The sequence below is a fragment of the Mobula birostris genome, chromosome 25, assembly GCF_030028105.1.
Source record: "Mobula birostris isolate sMobBir1 chromosome 25, sMobBir1.hap1, whole genome shotgun sequence".
Lineage (NCBI taxonomy): Eukaryota > Metazoa > Chordata > Chondrichthyes > Myliobatiformes > Myliobatidae > Mobula > Mobula birostris.
In genome coordinates this window covers 10,418,028-10,439,170 of record NC_092394.1, presented here as the reverse complement: position 1 = coordinate 10,439,170, position 21,143 = coordinate 10,418,028, and the positions used below count along the sequence as shown (strand labels likewise).

The 21,143-nt window shown below is 39.4% G+C and overlaps 1 protein-coding gene and 1 long non-coding RNA gene across 4 annotated transcripts in view; both read right to left on the bottom strand.

The window, feature by feature from the left end:
- ulk2 (unc-51 like autophagy activating kinase 2) overlaps positions 1-21,143 on the bottom strand; it is a 117,728-nt gene that overhangs the window by 76,078 nt on the left and 20,507 nt on the right. The window lies entirely within an intron of this gene.
- LOC140187791 (uncharacterized) lies at positions 668-20,501 on the bottom strand. Its single transcript, XR_011883152.1, has 2 exons — positions 20,424-20,501; positions 668-2,104 (listed from the first exon to the last, which is right to left on the bottom strand). It is a non-coding gene; the product is annotated as an uncharacterized lncRNA (long non-coding RNA).

Genomic DNA, 21,143 nt, shown 5'->3' with positions numbered 1-21,143 from the left:
CTGAAGTTTGACAGGTTGACACAAAATGTGAGGTGCATGTTGATTTAAGACAGTATAATGTTACTGGCATTCTTATATGTCAGGAAATTTGCTGTTTTGTGGCAACCTTCTACCTTTTGCCCAAACATTCAACCATTACTACCAAGGACAAGGGTTTCAGGTGTGTGGGACCACATTCTACAAATTTCCATTCCTTGATTGTTGCTAGCTTTGGCTCATGGGCAACTACAGATGGACAGTAAATGCCCATCTTGGAGACCGTCCACATCCAGAAGCTGAAGCAGACCAGTCTTATAAATCCGGTGACTGCAAGAGTATGACAGAGGCTAGGTACTCTGTAGCAAGCAGTACAACCTGAGACCTTCAAAACTTACTGATCTTCTGCTCTCATCAGGAACCTGCTAGAATACTTCCCACTTCCCCAAAAGATGCAGCTGCAAAAACAGAAGCAAATGGAACTAGCAATTGGCTGCCTGAGTTGAATTCAATACCTAAACTCCATCACAGACCAGGAGAAAATACATGCTAGTTACATGATGAATTCCAACAACTCTGATTATTTTGAGAACATTTCAGCTATGTCAAAGGGGGAAAAGCAGAAGAAATAACCAAGTTGATATCAATATACACAAGCCTAAAGCACTATATTCTATTATTGCTTTTGTAGTTCAAAGTTCAAAGTAAATTTATTATCAAAGTACATGCATGTCATCATATACAACCCCAAGATTTGTTTTCTTGCAGGCATTCACAGTAAATCCAAGAAACATAATTGAATCAATGCAAGACTGCGCCCAACAGGGCAGACAAACAAGCAATGTGCAAAAGACAACAAAATATGCATATATATATATAAATAAACAAATAAGCAATAAAGATCAAGAATGTTAGATGAAGAGTCCTTTAAAGTGAGTCAATAGGTTATAGGAACAGTTCAACAATGGGGTAAACAAAGTTATCCTCTCTGGTTCAACAGCCTGGTTGAGGGGCAATAACTGTTCCTGAACCTGGTGGTGTGGGTTCTGAGGCTCCTGTACCACCTTCTTGACGGCAGCAGTGAGAAGACAACATGGCCTGGATGATGTGGGTCCTTGATGATGGATACTGTTTTCCTGTGTAGATATGCTCAATGTTGAGAAGAGCTTTACCCATGAAGGACTGGACCGTATCCACTACTTTCTGGTTTCAAATCAAGGGCTTTACTGTTTCCATACCAGGCCATGATGCAATGAGTGAAAATACTCTCCAGCACACATCTATAGAAGTTTGCCAAAGTTTTAGATGTCGTGCGCATTCTTCGCAAACTTCTAAGGAAGTACAGGCATGCGATGTTTTCTTTGTGATGGATCTTACATGCTGGACCCAGGACAGATCCTCCGAAATGATAACACTGAGGAATTTAAAAGTTGCTGACCCTCTCCATCTCTGATCTCCTGATGAGGACTGGCTCTTGGTCTTCTGGTTTCTTCTTCCTGAAGTCACTAATCAGCTGCTTGGTCTTGATGACATTGAGTATGAGGTTGTTGTTATAACACCACTCAATGACATTTTCGATCTCTTTCCTATATGCTGATTCATCACCACCTTTGATTCGGCCTATGACAGTGGTGTCATCAGCAAACTTACATGTGGCATTGGACATCACATGCCGGTGATAATAAACTCGATTCTGAGCTGTGCTTTGCCTCACAGTCATTAGTGTAAAGTGAGAAGAGCAGGAGACTAAACACCTGTGCTGATGGAGATTGTGGAGCAGAAGTTGCTGCCAATCCAAACTCTCTGGGGTCTGCAAGTCAGGATATCAAGGATCTAATTGCACTAGAAGGTAATAAGGCCAAGGTCTTGAAGCTTATTGATTAGTTTTGAGGAGATGATAGCATTGAATGCCAAGCTGTAGTAGATAAAGAGCATCCTGATGCATGAACCTTCACTATCCAGATGTTCCAGGGTTGAGTGAGGAGACAATGAAATGGCATCTGCTGTGGACCTGTTGTTCTGACAGGCAAATTGAAGCAGATCCAAGTTGTTTCTCAGGCAGGAGTTGATATTTTTCATCAGCAACCACTAGTTGGAGGTTGAATATCCTGAAGTCTTTACCCAATACCTTCGTAGAAGCAAAGAATGTAAGGTTCAAAGAACATTTATTATCAAAATATGTATGCAGTATACAACTCTGTGATTTGTCTTTCCAGGATAAAATGTGCCACAACCTTTTCACTAAGCTCATTCATACATGAAACCTGGTTATAATACTGAGTTCAGAAAAATCTGCCCATGAATTAACAGGGATCAACCAGTCAAGTTTGTCATCATCACCAATATTCAAAAAAAGCTCACTTCCATGTCCATTTATAACTTTATTCCAACTTTTGAAAGCTTGTACACATTCTTGTCTTCCTTCAGCCAAACTGCTTTTAGTGTGTCTGCTCTGATCAGATTCCGCTCTATGCATGCATCCCATTACTCATCAGCTATACGGGCAACACAATGGTGGAACAAGTAGTAATGGTCAGGCTCGAACCAGTCCTATCAGTCTGGGGACTGGCCATGTGGGCTCACTCCAGATGCTCCAGTTTCTGCTCACATCCCCAAAATAAATGGGTTGGTAGTTTCATTGGTTACTATAAACCATCCCTAGAGTAGGCAGGTGGTAGGAGAATCAGGAAGGAGTTAATGGGCATATGGAAAAAACTGGATTTCAGGGAAATAAGTGGGACGATGACATTGACTGAATCGTTCTTGGTGCTGGCATAGACTTGATAATCGAATGGTCTCTTGAACCGTATGAGAGTAAAGAACCCACCAGAGGCTTCTTCTCTAAAATTTAGAATCCTCGAAGTTCCAGTGGATTCCAATTAATTCGGATATCAGCTAATCGGGGCAGCTGCTTATTTGGGCCAACTCTTAAACAACAAGACCTAATCAAAGAACAGCTGGGATTTTCTTTGTTTATTTGAGATACTCTGCTGCTTAGCTGGGACTGGAGACTGTTGTCAAACTGTTTTTAAACTATCTTCAGATGTGTGCATTGTGTGGCTACTAGTCACTATACTGAGCGTAGAGCGAACAGTTTTTAAATAGTGACAGTTGAGAGTGTTTGTGTTCAAAAAGCGGTGATTTCAGTCACTGATAGTTGCTGAGAAATAAGCAGTTAAACAATTCAGAACTATTTTGCTCACTGCAGTTTTAGGCACTCAAGTTGGAGATGGCAGGAACAGCCAGGAGTGAAAATGAAACTATTTCATTGTAAACAAGATAGGAACTACAAAGTATCTGAAGGTATTGGCAACCATCTTGAATGTCACAATGAAAATGAAGATTTGGAGGATGAAGTTGTTGGTAGCACTGTATGAAGGCAGTCCATATCTGAACTAGATTTGCTCATCTAATCAAAAGAACACGACGGCGTATGCCAAATTATTCTTGGAACTAATACAGTTTTACAGCACTGTAGTAGTATTGATAGCGTTCTAATTTGTTCTGTGCTTCATTTAAATATATATAATTTGATACTCAAACTACCGTTTGAGTATCAAATTATATATATTTAAATGAAGCACAGAACAAATTAGAATTGTCTTTTTTATACCTTTTCAACCATTTCCATGAAACTTCAGTTAATTGGGACAGCTGCTTAATTGAGCCAAAATGTACTGGTTCTAATGTGCCCCAATTAACCAGAATCCATTGCATAATGCCTTCTTGACAACATGCAATGTTCTCTAAATCTCTCATAAATTAATCTTCCAACTGTAGTGTTAGAGATCACCAGAATGACAAAGTGAATAAGAGAAATTAATTTGTTTTAAAACAAATTAAAAACTCTGATAATTATTGTGCCAAATGTAAAAATGGTGCATTCTTGAGAAAATAATATATGCTGAAACAAAATATTTCCTTGGACATTCTGAACCAGCATTCACACATCCGTCAAATCTCCACATATTGGCTACCAGATAGCTATCGATTACCAAGCTGTCAGATAACCATAGATAACCAAGCTGCCAAATAACTATCGATTACCAAGAATTCATTACTTTGCTACTTTCCACCCATCTACTGTTTGATGATAGACTGAATGTAATACGTTATGTTCTATCTATTTTGTGCTGGAAAATATCCCACTCAATCATTGGTTTCATCGATCCAAGACTTACAGATGTGTCTTAACATTTACTGAGTGCATTTTTTCCAGATAACTGAACATATCTGAAATATCAAACTAAAAGAACATTAGAACAATGCCATCCTATCAGCCTTGGTGAAATCAGTTGCCAGCTATCTTGCTGCACTTCCATCAGCACTGGAGTCTAAGCTAATGCAGGAGAACTAATTAGCAATAATATGATTTGCAAAGTACAGCTTGAAATACACTGATCTCACACAATATGGAATTCTAAAAGTGGTCAATGAACTGAAGAGGTTTATCTTTCATAAAGTAATTCAGAAAAATGTTCCAAGTCAATTGAGTCTGTTAGCTTTGAACCAGTGCTTAGTTTTTTAGGATTTGCTTTGCAATTGCACACATCCGTCAGAAGGAACATCTGCCTCCTGCACTGCATGTATAAATGTGCAGGGCAATTTAAAGATAGAGTAAGAATGGGAGTAACAGCCGAAAAGATGGGCAAGGCACTTGCAGGAAGAGTTTAATCCAGACACTGGAGGCATTACGCACAGTTTTCTGATTGCAGGGGTTCCAAACCCCCCTTGCTTAATGGCATTGGTCCTGGCATAATAAAGGTTGGCAAATCCTGCACGAGAGAAAGGACATGGCAGAAATAGAGAGAATGCAGAACAGATCTCACCAGGATATTACCTCAAATAAAGGGCTTAGTTATAAGGAGAGAACGGATAGTCTGAATTTATTCTCACTGTAAGATAAGAGGTAAGAAGTGATTTTATGGAGGTTTATAAAATTATGAAGGGCAGTTTCTTTTTCCTCATGGAAGGGGAGTCTAGAACTAGAGGGCACAGGTAAGTGGAGAAAAATTTAAAGGAGATCAGAGAGATAGGTTTTTCGAGCATAAGATGATGGGTTTCTGGAAGGAGCTGCCAAAGTAGATAGAAGAGGCAGATACAATTACAATAATTCAAAGGCATTTGGACAGGTACTCGTATTTAATACAGATAATATTTTGCAAGGAAAGGCCAAAAAAGGAATATGGGTATTATGCTGTCAAATAATGTCAGCACTGGCATCAGTCAGCATGAATGAGGTGGGCTGAAAGTGCAATTCTATGATTGTTTATCAAGCATGAGAATATCAAACAATGTTAACATCAGTAAGATTAGACTCATTACATCAAAATAAATTACATTACAACATTACATGTACTAGCTAAAACAATGTTTGCAACATACTCTCACATGGAAAATATTCATTACTCTGGGGTTAGGGTATAACAATCAGAACACCATTTCTACTTCAGATCACTATATTTGTTCTTCATACTCTCTTAAAAGCTTTGCCTGTCTCAAAACAAATACACACATATGAATTTGCAAACCCTTTGAGCTTGCTTCACGATGTAATAAGATCTGATGTGATTGTAGCCTCAACTCTACATTCCCAACTGCCTGTGGTAATCTTTCACTTTGCTGCTTAACAAAAACCCAGTAACCTCTGACTTGGAAATATATTCAAATTCACTGTTTCCACCGCCCACATTATTTCAGAGTCCCTTTCTTAAATGGGCAATACTTTATTTTTAAACAGTACCTACCCCTCTGTTCAGCATTTTCCCACAAGACAATCAGAATCAGGTTTAATATCACTGGCATACGTTGTGAAATTTGTTGTTACTCAGTAACAGTACGTTGCATTACATAATTTAAAAAAACTAAATTACAGTAAGTATATGTATTTTTAAAAGCTAAATTAAATAAGTAGTGCAAACAAAGAAAAAAAAGTACTGAAATAATGGGTCAGGGAAACACCGTGTGCATATGGTAAGGTCGTGATTCACAGAAATACCACGTGCACATGGTGAGGTGACAGTTCATGGAAACACCACTTGCCACACGGTGAGGTCGTGGTCCATGGAAACAGCACATGCACACGGTGAGGTCGCGGATCACGGAAACACCGCGTGCACATGGTGAGGTAACGGTTCATGGAAACACATGCACATGGTGAGGTCACGGATCACGGAAACACCGCATGCACACAGTGAGGTCGTGGTCTATGGAAACACCGTGTGCACACGGTGAGGGTAACGGTTCATGGAAACACTGTGCGCACACGATGAGGTCACGGTTGACGGAAACATCATGTGTACACAGTGAGGTCATGGCTGGTGGAAACATCGTGTGTACATGGTAAGGTAATGTTTCATGGAAACACCGCGTGCACATGGTGAGTTAGCGGCTCATGGAAACACCGTGTGCACTTCAGTGAGGTAACGGTTCATGGAAACACCGCATGCACATGGTCAGGTCGTGGTTCATGGAAACACCGCGAGCACACAGTGAGGTTGCGGTTCATGGAAATATTGCGTGCACACGGTGAGTTAGCGGCCCGTGGAAACACCGCGAGCACATGGTGAGGTCACGGTTCATGGAAGCATCGCGTGCACACGGTGAGTTAGCGGCTCATGGGCACACGGTGAGGTAATGGTTCTCCTCTCCTGAATTGCAGGTGTTATACAAGAGTAGCTGTCCAACCCTTTCTCACAAGACAACCCACCCATTCCAGTTATTAGCTTAAACTTTTCTCTGAACTGTTTCTAGTGCATTTACTCTCTTCCTTAAAAATGGACAGCAACGTTGCCTCACCACTGCCCTATATAATTGAGGTATAACCTCCCTACTTTTATATTCTAATCTCCCAGTAACAAATAAAAACACTTTACAACCATGGAATCCATATAAACAATCCAACACCCCTGAAACTCATCTAGTTTTAAAATAGATAAACATTAGGTAGTGGGTTAATAAACAATTACATTAAAATAATAAATTTAATAAACCAGAGAGAAGCTGCACTTTGGTTTAATCACTGCAGTGCCTTTAATATTCCAATCCAATTTTCTTAAAACAGCGTTGGATCTGTGCTCATCAGGAAAGTACATTTCTTGTGGGTTGGGAAATGTCCTGGAGAAAATAGCTTTCAATATCAGAATCCATGGGGGGGGGGGGGGGGGGCTAAAACTAGGAATTTAAAGCTGCAAATTTTATTACCAGATTCAGCTAAAGACAGTTTATGGAAAATGAGAGGGTTGGAGGAGAGGCAAGAACAACTAATTAAAATGAGGAACTGAATTGTGATTTAAAACTCACGGGCCTTGCAACACTGAGGGGAGGAAAACCTCTAATATTCCCTCCCAATCCCACGTTGAGCAGAGTGTGTATGAACAATTTTGATCGTGTCCTAAATTGGTTTTGACAAATTTGAACCAGTTTAACACTCTCCTGGGACAACTTAACTTGCAAGTATTCTACATTTACCCTTATTCAACTATACCAAGTACATTCCACATCAGTTAATGGCACAAAGTAGGTGCTAGCTAGATACAAGTCTTTCTAAATACCAGTCTTGCAGATACAAATCCACACATTTCATGGACAATTATCAGACTGTAGTGTCAATTAGATGCAGGGTTTGTTAATAGGTACTCATAACATACTACGTATATTTTTCACAACGAAGAACATGCTTGGCACAACATTGTGGGCCAAAGGGCCTGTATTGTGCTGTAGGGTTTCTATGTTTTTCTATGCTTTATCCCAATAACTCAAGACAAGTATGTTCATTAAAAAAAAATCCTTAAGTGAAATTGTAATCCAATAAATGTAATAATATTCTTAGAAACAAATATTAAACCACTGGTTGGTGTCATAAACACGATTAGTTTTGAATTACCGCAAACAATTTCACCCATGACCATGGTACTTTAAACACACCTCATCCACTATAATCTAATCTGGTTTAACAGTGGAATGTTTTACAGTGCTGAGCAAAAGTTCCACAAACTCACTACCTGCTGTTGCCTAACAACTGTATAATGTGGAATCAGAGCATTCACAATACCAAAGCATTGGTCAGCCTAACTAAACTTGAACTCCACCTTCACCTCACTACAAATAATACATGTTTACACCATCATCCATCTTTGCTTAACCTCAGCCTGATAGTGAAGTCATTGTGCATACCTTAATCATCACCAGACTCAACTGCTCATATGCTTTCTCGACTGAAATCCTACAGTAAGTATATGCCACATATCTCACCTAAATCATGCACCCTATCCAATTTCAAGTTCAACTTCCCCATTATACTTGCCCACTCTGATAGTCACTAAATCCTAGCAACCGTGCACCATGCCCAACTTTAGCATTCCATGCCTCATACAAAATGCCTCAATTTTTGTTCATGGGTTTAAATCTCCCTGCAATTTCAATCCAATCTACTCCCCCATCCGCATCCATCCACTTCCCCAGGATCCTTGCAAATGAAGATTTAGTAGCAGTCCCCTATCTTAGCATTTGTAACACTAGCAAAAAACAATCAATAATTAGCCATAAGCTATAGTTACCAAACATATCCGTTTTTTTGTAATCATATCAGCTTTATTTTAAATATACTCTTCAAAAGGCCCTCTGGCTACCTTCACATTTGGTAAAAATCCAGGCTGTAAAAAGAAGTAAAGGTAAAGTTCCTCCCCACACCTTGTTTGGCAAATTGGGTGGCAGCCTTACCAATTCTTTAGCATTTGTTTCCTTATAAGGCTGAGTTGCTAGTTTTTCCACTCTACCCAGCAGATGGAAAGCTTGCAAGGAGCCAGCCGGATTCGAACCCAGGACCACCTGTTACGAAGCTTGGGTGCAGGTACCACTACACCACCAGTGCAGACAAAAATCCACACTGTAGAGGGCATTCTATTTCCCAAATTAAAAACTCTTGCACAAATATTCTTATGTAGCACAGGAGATAAAATTGATTGCCAACACAGGAGATTTGGAATTTTAACAGATTGATCAGAAGAATAATCTTGCCACTATCACTGAAATAACCATCTGCTGTGGTTACAAGTGTAGGAAACATACAAAGACGTAGTTGCTTTTCTAATAACACCTTTCATGTGTAGCGGAGTACTTTACAGCTAATAAAAGATTATTTATGTTGACATTGCTGTAAACTGCAAAACAATCAAGTCATGTACAGCAATCTACTTTTAATGGCAGTCAAGGATAAATATTGACTTGGAGCACCAGAACCAATTCCCTGACTTTCTTGCAAAACAGCATTGTGATTTTTTAAAATTCACCTGACCGAGGAGATGGACCACGTTACTCATTTCATCTAAATATAACGTACCCTTGTGTGGCAATCCCTTATTACTGTAATGAAGAATCATCCTGCATTTTAGTGCAGCAGGTTCTGAGGTAGAACTTGAACCCAAAACTTTCTATTAGACCATAAGATATAGAAGCAGGATTAGGTCATTTGACCCATTGAGTCTGCGCCACCATTTCATCATGCTGATTCAATTTTCCTCTTATTCCCAATCTCTGGCCTTCTCCCTGTGTCCCTTCATGTCCTGACCACTCAAGAATCTATCGATTTCTGTCTTAAATATAATAAAGATTTGGTCTTCAAAGCTGCCTGTGTCAAAGAATTCCACAGATTCACCCCTGTTAGCTAAAGAAATTCCTCATCTCCATTCTAAAAGGATGCCCCTCTATTCTGAGGTTGTGTCCTCTGGTCTTAGTCTCACACAAAGGAAACACTCTCTCCACATCCACTCTATCAAGGCCTTTCACGATTTCATAGCTTTCAATGAGATCACCCCTTATTCTTCTGAATTCTAGTGAATACAGGCCCAGAGAAATCAAAGGCGCTTCATATGACAAGCTATTCAATCCTGGAATCATTTTCGTGAACCTCCTTTGAACCCTCTGCAGTTTCAGCACATCCTTTCTAAGATAAGGGGCCCAAAACTGTTCACATACTCCAAGTGACACCTCACCAGTGCTTTGTAAAGCCTCAACATTACATCCTTGCTTTTATATTTTACTCCTCTTGCAATGAATGCTAACATTGCCTTTGCTCTCTTCACCAGACTCAACCTGCAAATTAACCTTTTAAGGAATCCTGCACAAGGACTCTCAAATCTCTTTGCACCCCAGTTTTTTGTATTTTCTCTCCATTTAGAAAACAGTCAACCCTTTAATTTCTTCTACCAAAGTGCATGACCATACATTTCTGAACACTGTATTCCAACTGCCATTTCTTTGCCCATTTTCCTAATCTAAGTCCTTCTGTAGTCCCTCCACTTCCTCAAAACTACCTGTTCCTCCATCTATCTTCATATGGTCTGAAAACTTTGCAACAAAGCCATCAATTCCATCATCCAAATCATTGACATATAATGTAAAAAGAAATGATCCCAACGCAGACCCCTGTGGAACACCACTAGTCACCGGCAGCCAGCCAGAAAAGGCTTCCTTTGTTCCCACTCTTTGCCTCCCGCCAATTAGCCACTGCTTTATCCACGCTGGAATCTTCCCTGTAATACCATGGGCTCCTAACTTGTTGAACAGCTTCATGTGTGGCACTTTGTCAAAGGCCTTCTGAAAATCCTTACATAACATCAACTATTCCTCCTTTGTCTATCCTGCTTGTTATTTCTTCAAAGAATTCCAACAGATTTGTCAGGCAAGATTTTCCCTTGAGGAAACCATGCAATGACCTATTTTATCATGTGCCTCCAAATACCCTGAGACTTCATTCTTGATCGACTCCAACATCTTCCCAAATGCTGAGGTCAGACTAACTGGCCTATAGTTTCCTTTCTTCTGCCCCTCTTCCTTCTTGAAGAGTGGAGTAACATTTGCAATCTTCCAGTTTCTGGAACCATTCCAGAATCTATGAATTCTTGAAAGATCATTACTAATGCCACCACGATCTTTTCAGCCACCTCGTTCAGAACTCAGAGGTGTACACCATCTGGTCCAGGTGAGTTACCTATCTTCAGACCTCTCAGTTTCCCAAGAACCTTCTCTCTAATTACAGCAACATCACACACTTCATGATCTCTGACACCATACTGCTAGTATCTTCAACAGTGAAGACTGACACAAAATACCATCACCATTTCATTGTCCCCCATTACTCCCTCTCCAGCATAATTTTCCAGTGGCCCAATATCCACTCTTGCCTCTCTTTTACATTTTACTTATCAGAAGAAACTTCTGGTATCCTCTTTAACATTACTGGCTAGCCTACTTTCTTATTCCATTTTTACCTTCTTAATGACTCTTTTAGTTGCCTTCTGTTGGTTTTTAAAAGCTTCCCAATCCTACATAAGAACATAAGAAATAGGAACAGGAGTAGACCATCTGGCTCGTCAAGCCTGCTCTGCCATTCAATAAGATCATGGCTGATCTGGTAATGGACTTATCTCCACCTAACTGCCTTTTCCCCAGAACCTTTAATTCCTCTACTATGCAAAAATCTATCCAACCTTGTCTTAAATATACTTACTGAGGCAGCCTCCATTGCTTCATTGGACAGAGAATTCCACAGATTCACCACTCTCTGGGAAAAGCAATTCTTCCTTATCGCCATCCAAAAACTACTCCCCTGAATCTTGACACTATGTCCGCTAACTTCCCACTATTTTTGGCTCTATTATATGCCCTCTCTTTGGCTTTGACTTCTTTTGTTAGTCATGGTTGTGTCATCTTTCCTTTAGAATACTACTTCTTCTTTGGGATGCATAATTCCTGTACCTTCCCAATTGCTTCCAGAAATTCCAGCCATTGTTGTTCTGCCATCATCCCCGCCAGTGTTCTTTTCCAATCAATTCTGGCCAATTCCTCCTCTATGCTTCTGTAATTCCCTTTACTCCACTGTAATACTGATACATCTTACATTAGCAGCTTCTTCTCAAATTTCAGGGTGAATTTGGTCATATTATGATCACTTCCCTTAAGGTTTTTTTTAATCTTAAGCTCTCTACTCAATTCTGGTTCATTGCACGACACCCATTCCAGAATAGCTGAAGTGGGCTCAGCCGTGAGCTGCTCTAAAATGCCATTTTGTAGGCACTCTAGAAATCCCCCCTCCTAGAATCCAGCACCAACCTGATTTTCCCAATCTACCTGCATATTGAAGACCCCCTTGACTACCGTAACATTGTCCTTTTGATATGCATTTTCTATCTCCCATTGTAACTTGTAGACATCCTTACTACCATTTGGGAGTCTGTATACAACTCCCATCAGGATCTTTTTACAATTGCAGTTCCTTAGCTCTATCCCCAACGATTCAACACCTTCCCATCCTATGTCACCTCCTTCTAATGATTTAATTTCATTGTTTACCTACAGAGCCAGGCCACCCTCTCTGCCTCCCTACCTATCCTTTCGATACAATGTGTATCCTTGGACATTAAGCTCCCAGCTATAATCTTCTTTCACCCATGATTCAGTGATGCCTACAACATCATACATACTAACCTGTAAATGTGCTACAAGTTCACCGACCTTACTCTGTATACTATATGCATTCAAATAAAATTCCTAAGAACTTTCTACAGGGGCACAATTGAGAGCATCCTGACTAGTTGCATCACTGCCTGGTATGGGAACTGTACTTCCCTCAATCACAGGACTCTGCAGAGAGTGGTACAGACAGCCCAGCGCATCTGTAGTTGTGAACTTCCCATGATTCAGGACATTTACAAGGACTGGTGTGTAAAAAGGGCCCGTAGGATCATTGGGGACCCAAGTCACCCCAACCATAATCTATTCCAGCTGCTACCATCTGGGAAGCGGTACCGCAGCATAAAAGCCAGGACCAACAGGCTCTGGGGCAGCTTCTTCCACCAGGCCATCAGACTGATGAACTCACACTGATTTGAATGTACCCTATATTGCATTGACTGTTCTACTTATTATAAATTATAAATTACTATGATTGCACATTTAGATGGAGAAGTAGCATAAAGATTTTTACTCCTCATGTATGTGAAGGATGTAAGAAATAAAGTCAATTCAATTCAAATTATTAGAAAGAGTTTGGCAGATGATACAAGTAATACATATCTCTGATTACATCTTCAGTCCATCATGTACAAACATAAAATTCTTTATGCAAAGTTGCTGGTGAACGCAGCAGGCCAGGCAGCATCTCTAGGAAGAAGTACAGTCAACGTTTCGGGCCGAGACCCTTCGTCAGGACTAACTGAAAAATTCTTTATAGCTGGTTTTAAATAAGATAAGCCTTCCATTGTTAGAAATGTGTATATTCCACCCTTGTAATATTTCAATGTCAAAGCTATAACTTGACCAAAATTTACAAAGATGTCAAACCAAACAAGTTAAAAGAACATCAAATATGCTTGTAAATGACACTGTGTCATTTCAGTGATTGTTTTATTGCGTACATTGATAAAGCAAAGTCAGACTCCATGAGTTAGTTTTAAATTTGGCCAACAAATCAAGATGAGTGACAAGGCTCCTAGCAGCTCAACGCCACATACACAAGTCATAGGAGCAGAATTAGGTCATTTGGCCCATCGAGTCTGCTCTGCCATTCTATCTTGGCTGAGTTGTTATCCTTCTAAACCCCAGTTTAGTAAATTTGTATAACTTGAAATGTGAGAGTTGAGAAATAATGCTGGATATTACATAACATTTAATTCAATAACAGTTGGGAAAAGAAGTTAATAACTTTCAAAACGATTTGTCTGACCGATTTGAACTTTTCTTAAATATTACAGCTCCATGCTCTGACGAAAGGTCTTCAACTGGAAATGTTGGCTCTTTTTCTCTTCCCACAGACGTGGCTTGGCTTGATGAGTATTTCCAACATTTTATGTTATTTTTTATTATTTTAGATTTCCAGCACTGCAGTTTTTTTCTTTTAATTTTTAGATACAAGCTGACTAGATTTTCAAACATCCTGACAAGGTTCCACATCAGTGATTAGAAACCAGATCAAAATGACTGCATGGGTTTAAAAACAGACCACAGCCAGAACTCAAGCGTGTTCAAGCAGGGTTAACCAGGGCTCAGTATGGAAATTTGCTTTTGCAGAGCTGGGATAAAATATGTCAGATTACACAGTCTGGGTAAATACAAAAATCAGGAAAGGGTAATGAATAGTGATAATAATAAGCTGACTCATAGGATTTGACAGTACAAGACAAAGAAATGGATTGAGGACACTGGACAACAGATCAATGAAGCCATTAGTACACAAGTACATTTGCAGAAAAGATGAATGACAGAGAGATTAACAGTTTTGATAATGAATTGATTACAAGTTCATAGACTTACTGGTCTGACAGCATACAATTCTATAACTATACCATGGGAAATTATCCTAGGTACTGAAAAATTGCAATGTTAAAAACTATTATCTCCATTAGATACACAAGTCATTACGAAAGACTGCAGAGTTTATACAGGAGAAACACAAGATTAAACATGACTGAATTACTCAAGAACCACATTAATGATTAACGTAAACACGAGGATATCTGCAGATGCTGGAATTTCAAGCAACACACATAAAAGTTGCTGGTGAACGCAGCAGGCCAGGCAGCATTTATTGGAAGAAGTACAGTCGAAGTTTCGGGCCAAGACCCTTCATCAAGACTAACTGAAAGAAGAGCTAGTAAGAGATTTGTAAGAGATCCCTCCCCCTCCTGTCTTCTCCTATCATTTCGGATGTCCCCTCCCCCTCTCAAATCTCTTACTAGCTCTTCTTTCAGTTAGTCCTGATGAAGGGTCTCGGCCCGAAACGTCGACTGTACCTCTTCCAATAGTTGCTGCCTGGCCTGCTGCATTCACAGGCAACTTTTATGTGTGTTTAATGATTAACGTATTTTTGTTCACTGAAATTTTTTTGAAGGCTTTGTTTAGCTTTTGAAAAATATTGTTCATTTTGTTCATTCAGCTACATCATCAATGGGTCTCTAAAAGAACAATTAAATGCAAATAACCGCTTGTAAATCTGTTTTAAAGCTGATAAAAGATTGAGGATGAACGGATACAAATAAATACAGAAAATAGTGGAAATCCTGTCGGCAGACAGGCTGCATCAATGGAAAAGAAAGTAGACTGCTTAATGTTGCAGATTGCTGGTCTTTCATGTTGCAAGTTGAAACAATAGTCCAGATCTTATGGGAAAATGCCAGCAGTTTAGCACAGAAATGTCATCAGTTCTCTACACAAGTTCCTTCAAGTTCAGATGATGGCACAAAGTGCCAAACTTCTGAACTTGCTGGACACAACTTTGTTGGCAATTTTCCTACTGTCTAATGGAATCCAGCAGCAGACGCCAAACTTGCTACAACTCCCCAGCAGCTATGCTACGGAATCCTTGAACTGGCACAGGTCTAACTTGGCATGGGTGTAGCAACTCAATTTATTTGGATGGGGATGAACACCTTAAGGGAAGCAAGTAGTATAGATTTTTTTTTGTTTTCAGTTGCAAGGGTTCTTTTAAAGAGTTACGAATTTACGTTTTATACTCAAGAGATTCTGCAGATGCTGGTAATCCAGAGTAACACCCACAAAATGCTGGACCAACTCAGGCATCATCTTAATTAGATTACATTAAACGCTGCCTGACTTGTTGAGTTCCTCTAGCATTGTGTGTGTGTGTTATTATGTATTTACATTTTGCATTTTTAAAATTGTTAATGATATTTAATGTTTAGTGGTTGATTTTTTATTGCTTTTGTACATTTCTGAATGTCAGAGAAAGTGTTAACAATAGGCTAAGTCAGAACATGAAATAGCCTAGCTAATTGGTAGTTTCCCCAACTATCTCATGGACTGGTTTATTCTGTTCTCCTGTCTCCATTCTTCCTATTATCTCACACAGGATCACTGCCGAGCAGAAACGCAGCACTGGGGGTCAGATCAGCACACAAAATCCTGGAGAAAGTCAGAGGCCCAGGCAGCATCCACAAAGGGGGAGAAGCTGTCAATGTTTGGGGTAAAGACACTTCATCGGGACTGGAAAGGGAGAAAAAAGCCAGAATGGCTTCTGGGGTCACATATCTGAATGGGAATGTGAAGCAGAGTTGAAGTGGATGGCTACCAGGAGATCCTGTCTGTTGTGGCGGACGGAGTGGAGGTGCTCTACGAAGCAGTCCCCCAATCTGCGTCAAGTTTCACCGATGTAGAGGAGGTCGCACCGGGAGCACTGGATGCAACAGATGACCCCAACAGACTCACAAGTGAAGTGTTGTGAGATATGTCCATACATGGCCTCCTCTACTGCCATGATGGAGGTTGGAGGAGCAACACCTCATATACCGTCTAGGTAGTCTCCAGCCCCTTGGTATGAACATAGAATTCTCCAACTTCCGGTAATTCCCTCCCCCTCCCTTCCTCTATCCCTATTTCACTCTGTGCCCTCCCCCAGCTGCCTCATGGTTCCGCCTCCTTCTTCCACTACCCATTGTTTTCAGGGCTATGACGTCAATGCTTCCCTTCCCCCACCCCTTTGTTTTTCAAATTACTGGTCTTTCAACTGACGCTACAAGCATTCTTCAAATCCTTCCCCATCTTTCATTCTTCAGTCTTGACGAAGGGTTCCAGCTCGAAACGTCGACTCATCGTTTCTGACTGATGCTGCCCAACCTGCTGAGTTCATCCAGTGTTCTGAAAGTGTTGCTTTGATCTTTTACAGCATCTGCAGATTATTGTGTGTTCATAAAAATGATTCCAGGATTCAACGGCATGTCACATCAAGAGCATTTGATGGCTCTGGGTCTGTATTCATTAGAATTCAGAAGAATGAGGTGTGATTTCTTTGAAACCTATTGAATGGTGAAAGGCCTTGACAGAGTGGACGTGGAGAGGATGTTTCTTATGATGAGAGAGTCCAAGACCAGAGGACACAGCCTCAGAATAGAGGGGCGTCCTTTTAGAAAGGAGATGAGGAGGAATTTCTTTAGCCAGATGATGAATCTGTGGAATTCTTTGCTACAGGCAGTTGTGGAGGCAAAGGTTTTTATGTATATTTAAGGCAGAGGTTGATAGATTCTTAATTGGTCAGGGCACAAAGGGATATGAGGAGAAGACAGGAGGTTGGGGCCCAGAGGGAAAATGGATCAGTCATGATGAAATGGCAGAGGAGGCTCAATGGGCCAAATGGCCTAATTCTACTTCTATATCTTATGGAATACTTGAAACGAACTTGCTGCTGAATAAAACAATTCATCTCTATCAAATATGACAATGTGTTTGAAAGTTCAACTATGAGTAACATAAACCTGATCTAACTCTACTGCAATACTAAAACATGCTCAAGAACTTTACTGTATCTGTAATGTAAAACATCTGTGTCACCAATTTCATAAATTAGAATAAATAAGATTTTTCAACTCTCCATTTTGATTCATACTATGCAGCTAAGCAGCATTAGAATCTTAAATTTATAAGCCTACTATTGCTGCATTGGTAAAAGAAATTATTTTGAAAACTAGTAAGGGTTCTGCATCGTGATTTTTATACATGAAAAAGGAAGACACTTTTTGTACATGATGAGAAATAAAAAACATTTTGGCTTCTGTCTGAACTTCAGATAACACCGAGTTTGATATGATAACAAGCCAAGGACACATGCAGCTGCTGTTTCCACATAATAGCCTTTAATAAATCTCAAGATCCAATTAAAATATTACATGTCAGAGAATGCAAGAGCATTGCCTTCAAAGGAATAGAAAATCAAATAAATGCATGTGTTTCAAATTTTTGATTGCCTAAAGACAAACAAGATTTGCGTAACTTGACCTTTATAGTTCCAAACAAAATCAAAGGTTGATTAATAGAAAGATTGAGTCATTTCCCAATTTTAATAAACACCTCTTTGATGCAGGGCTCTGCAAGATTTGAAGATGAAAGATTTATTTTGGAAACTTATACAAAAGTCTTACCACAAGTGGCTCCAAGGCTGATCTGAAGATTTGCCTCCCAAAGGTGCTTGGCGGCATGCCTCATGTAAAGAGTCAAATCAGGCACCTTCACAGTTAAACAGCACACAACCTCACTCCAGTGCCACATCTCAAAGGATGCAGGCTAATGTTCAATTAAAAAAAAATCTGGATCCCCTCGGTTAGGCTGCAGTTTTAGAATAATTCCTTTGTGTCCATTATTTGCTATTTAACTTGTAGTATTATACAAGTTAAATAGCTCGAATTTAATAACCATCAAAGTGCCACAGCATACAACCTGAAATGCTTATGACATAGGTGTAAAAGCCGAAATGAAGTAAAGTGGAACAACTACAACACTGATCAACTTCAAAACAAATACCATAATCTTATTTTTAATCATTGTCAGATAGATTAATACTGTCAGTAAAAGTCCCAACTTTTGGTATTCTGGCTGGCAAAGTAGTTAAGGAAAACTGTAATAGCAATTCTTTTCTCCAATGATCAGTTTGTCTTTTAATAACACATATTGCAATGTAACAGGTGAGCTAGAAACAAAATAAAAGTGGGGGGGAGAGGGGGGGCATTATTTCCCTAACTCACCTCCCAATATTCTCAAAAAGTATTGTTTATAGCAAGCCCGGAAGAATACAGGCACATATAACCAGGTTTTACATTTCTGTCCCCTCAGATCCTGACCACTGCTTCCTGCCGTCAGAACAAGGCTCTTACTAGTCCATTTTACTACACTTTGTGAAACCACACAACAGCAGGTACTGTTCTGGACCATTTGTCAACATCTTCACCTGTTAACAGATGCTGTGAAAAGCCCATCCAGCAACCAGCTGGTATCAGCAGTGCTTGGCCACTGACAAGAGGGCGATAATCCAAATTTATTCATAAATTTAGCAACTCCCTTTTGCTAGATTGAAAAGTCTCGTAAAGAAATAGTACTTGTGGCATCGACAGGTTATGCTTAGATTCCACATTAAACTTGTAGAGCTCCCCAATGTTACAAGAAATATTCCCTGTCAGGATAATTACAATTTATCATCTCATGGAAAGTGGAAGACTGACAGCTTCACCAGTTCTCATTGTGCAACTAGAAATTCAGATGTCTTATAGACGAGAGTTTCCTCTAAAGCTTTTTATATATGCAAGCAATTGCCAACTGCAACAATGAAAGTAGCTGATCTTGTTAGTTGTACACTACATCAATCTTGGAAGCATTGAAGTCACACAAGTACAAAGCATTAACACAAACTTCCATTGCTGTAAGAGCTATGTGATAGTCTCTGAACTTTCCTTTGTCACACATTAAGAATATTGCAGTTTATTTTGGGAGGACTGGCTAGTTATTTTACTCAAGAATTATTTACCATTACTTTAACTTGAAAGTTCAAAAATTACTTAAAACAATTCTGTAGTAGCATCTATCACTAAGAACCCTCAACATTTGAGACACGCCCTCTTCTCACTGACACCATCAGAAAGGCAGTACAGGAGCCTGAGGAACCACACTCAAAGATTCTGAAATGGCTTCTTTCTTTCCACTATCAGATTTCTTAATGGCCCATGAAGTCATAAGGACTACTACTTTGTTATTCCTTTCTTTTTATTTATTTTTGTAATTACTAGTAATTTTATGTCTTTGCACTGCACTGTTGCCACAAAACAACAAAGTTCAAATCATCCAAGTCTGTGATATTTAAATTCTGATTCAAAATGTCAAACTAACCTGATATCACACAGAGATCCATCAGTATATTAATTTATTAGGTACTAGAAGACCACAAACTCCCACCTTGTAATTATATTGCACTCATCGCAATTATGTAGATTGTAATCAAACATGAACTAAAGTTGAATGTTTTTGTTTTGCAGGATTGCTCACAAGGGTGAAACCCCAAGTTAACATCTAACATCTACACAGTACTACAGTATACTTTGACACACCTGTGCTCTGTATAAGAGTTTCGAAGGCATGAGCAGACAGAGCAAAAGGCACAAACTGCTTTTTATTTGGTTCATTGTGTCAGGTGCTGTGAAAGTACACCAGGGAGATGGAGCAGCAAGTTTTTATTTAAAGAATATATGTTACTGTTAAAAGAATATTTAGGATTCCAAATTAACACATCTTTAATTTAAAAGAGTGACACAAAGAACAAAATTTGTAAAAAAAAAAAAAAAAAAAACCAAATTAAACTGGACAAACTTGAGTTGTTTTCTCTGGAACGGAAGAGGCCAAGGTTTATGAGATTATGAGAGGCATGGATACAGGAGACATTCAGTATCTTTTCCCCAGGGTTGAAATGTCCAAAACCAGAGGGCACACATTTCAGGTGAGAGGGGCAATTTCAAAGGAGATGTGAGGGGCAAGTTTTTATTTTTTTAAAAATATTAACACAGAGATTGGTGGGTGCTTGGAATGTTCTGCCTGGAGTGGTGGTAGAGGCAGATACACTAGAGACTTCTAAGAGAGGTTTAGATAGGCACATGAATGTGAGGAAAATGGAAGGATACGGACATTGCGTGAACAGAAGAGATTCAATTAGTTGGCCATTTAATTGGTTTGGCACAACACTGTGCACCGAAGGGCCTGTTCCTGCGCTGTACTGTTCTACTTCTAAACTAAACACTAAAGTAAAAAGAAAAGAGTAAACTGAATAAAGCAAAGTGAGAACTAAAAATATCTTAAAATACAATACTTTTAAACAAATAATTTGAAGACTGTACAATTATTCACTTTCCATCACAGTTCAGTCCATTAAATGCCCAATAGAAAATGGACATGTGTACTTTGATAATAAATTTACTTGACTGACAATCACTAATAATTAAGCTTACAGTGTACAAGCTTAACTACAGGACAATTTCTATGGCGAGTTTAGTTTATAATTTTTACAACTGCAGCAGCTTCATGAAACTCAAGAGGAGCTTAGAGGCAGAATGTCATTCCCAGGAAGGAAATGATGACAAACATAATTGTCCAACAACTTTCGGGAGTTTGCAATTCACAGTTATTTGATTCTACCCACAAGCTGCTAGCTAGTTTACTGATTGTCAATGATATCTCTTGACATTGTTTATTTTGATTTTATTTAGAGATACAGTGTGTACAGGCTCTTCCGGTTCAACGAGCCACACCGCCCAGCAACCCACCTATTTATTTACTTAAGAGTTACAGCATGGAACAGGCTCTTCGGGTCCGACAAGCCACACTACCCAGCAAACCACCTATTT